Source organism: Nicotiana attenuata, chromosome 1 (genome assembly GCF_001879085.1).
Source record: "Nicotiana attenuata strain UT chromosome 1, NIATTr2, whole genome shotgun sequence".
NCBI classification, from domain to species: Eukaryota; Viridiplantae; Streptophyta; class Magnoliopsida; order Solanales; family Solanaceae; genus Nicotiana; species Nicotiana attenuata.
Window position 1 is genome coordinate 58,932,558 of NC_031989.1, and position 2,184 is coordinate 58,934,741.

A 2,184-nucleotide genomic window follows, 5' to 3' on the forward strand; every position below is an offset into this window, starting at 1 on the left:
AATCTCCGATAGCTCATGGACTTCTCCGGTGCAATGTGTGCCGAAGAAAGGTGGGATGACTGTGGTGACAAATGACAACAATGAGCTTATTCCCACTCGAACCATTACCGGGTGGAGAGTTTGCATGGACTACCGGAAGCTAAATAAAGTGACCCGCAAGGATCATTTTCCCTTGCCATTCCTCGATCAAATGCTTGATCGTCTTGCGGGGCGAGCTTTCTATTGCTTTTTGGATGGGTATTCGGGTTATAATCAAATCTTAATTGCTCCGGAGGACCAAGAGAATACCACTTTTACCTGCCCATATGGTACATTTGCTTTTTCTCGGATGCCGTTTGGGTTGTGCAATGCTCCGGCGACCTTCCAACGTTGCATGATGGCTATTTTCACCGACATGGTGGAAGACATATTGGAGGTCTTTATGGATGATTTTAGTGTGGCTGGGGATTCCTTTGAAGAGTGCTTGAGAAACTTGGATATAGTCTTGGCCCGATGTGAAGAAACTAATCTTGTTCTCAATTGGGAAAAATACCATTTTATGGTTGAAGAAAGTATAGTGTTGGGTCACAAGATTTCTAAGCATGGGATTGAGGTAGACAAGGCTAAGATCGAGGTGATTTCGAGGCTTCCTCCCCCCACTTCTGTCAAAGGGGTGAGGAGTTTCCTTGGGCATGTCGGGTTTTACCGGCGGTTTATCAAAGATTTCTCGAAGGTTGTAAATCCCCTTTGCAAGTTGCTATAGAAAGATGCTAAGTTTGTTTTTGATGAAAAATGCATGGAGGCCTTTGAACTTCTAAAGCACAAGTTGACCACCACCCCGATCATTACTGCACCCAATTGGAGTTTGCCCTTCGAACTAATGTGCGATCCAAGTGACGTTGCGGTTGTGGCGGTGTTGGGTCAACGAGTGAACAAAATGTTTCATCCCGTGTACTATGCAAGTAAGACTATGAATGAGGCTCAACGGAATTACATGGTGACGGAGAAGGAATTGTTGGCCATTGTGTTCGCCATGGAAATATTTCGGCCATATCTTATGGGGGCCAAGGTCATAGTGCACACCGACCATGCCGCCCTTAGGTATTTGATGACCAAGAAAGATTCCAAGGCAAGATTGATGAGGAGGGTATTACTTCTTCAAGAGTTTGATTTGGAAATAGTGGACCAGAAAGGTAGTGAGAACAAAGTTGCGGATCATTTGTCCCGCTTGGAAGAGGAAGGAAGGTTGTGTGTTGGCTTGGAGATCAATGATACATTCCCCGATGACCAACTACTTTCTGTGTCAATGTGTGATATGCCAGGGTTTGCGGATATTGCTAATTTCATTGTGACTGGCATCATCCCGTGTGAGCTCTCTTCTAACCAAAGGAAGAAGCTCAAACGGGATGGTTTGGATTTCTACTGGGATGATCCGTACTTGTTTAAGATTTGCACGGATGGTGTGATTCGAAGGTGTGTCCCGGAGGGTGAGCAATTGAGTATTTTTTAGGCTTGTCACTCCTCCCCCTATGGTGGCCATCATGGAGGGGTGAGGACGGCTTCGAAAGTTTTGAGTTGTGGTTTCTATTGGCCAACCTTGTTCAAAGATGCAAGTGATTTAGTGAAAAGATGTGATCAATGTCAACGAGCGGGTGGGATTTCTAAGAAAGATGAGATGCCTCTGAACACAATTCTGGAAGTTGATATCTTTGATGTATGGGGTATCGATTTTATTGGCCCTTTTGTTAGCTCGTGTGGGAACACTTACATTCTTGTAGCGGTTGATTATGTGTCAAAATGGGTTGAGGCCGTGGCCTTGCCTAACAATGAAGCTAGGAGTGTGGTGTCATTTCTAAAGAAAAGCATTTTCACAAGGTTTGGTACACCTCGGGCAATCATTAGTGATGGAGGATCGCATTTTTGTAATAGAGCTTTTGATACCTTGCTATCCAAGTATAGTGTCAACCACAAAGTCTCTACACCTTATCATCCTCAAGCAAGTGGCCAGGTTGAAGTGTCTAACAGGGAGATCAAGAGTATTTTGTCCAAGACCGTAAATGCCAATAGGACCGATTGGTCTAAAAAATTGGATGATGCTCTATGGGCTTACCGGACCGCTTACAAGACCCCGATTGGTATGTCACCGTACCGGTTGGTGTTTGGGAAAGCATGTCATCTTCTAGTGGAGTTAGAGCATAAGGCCAT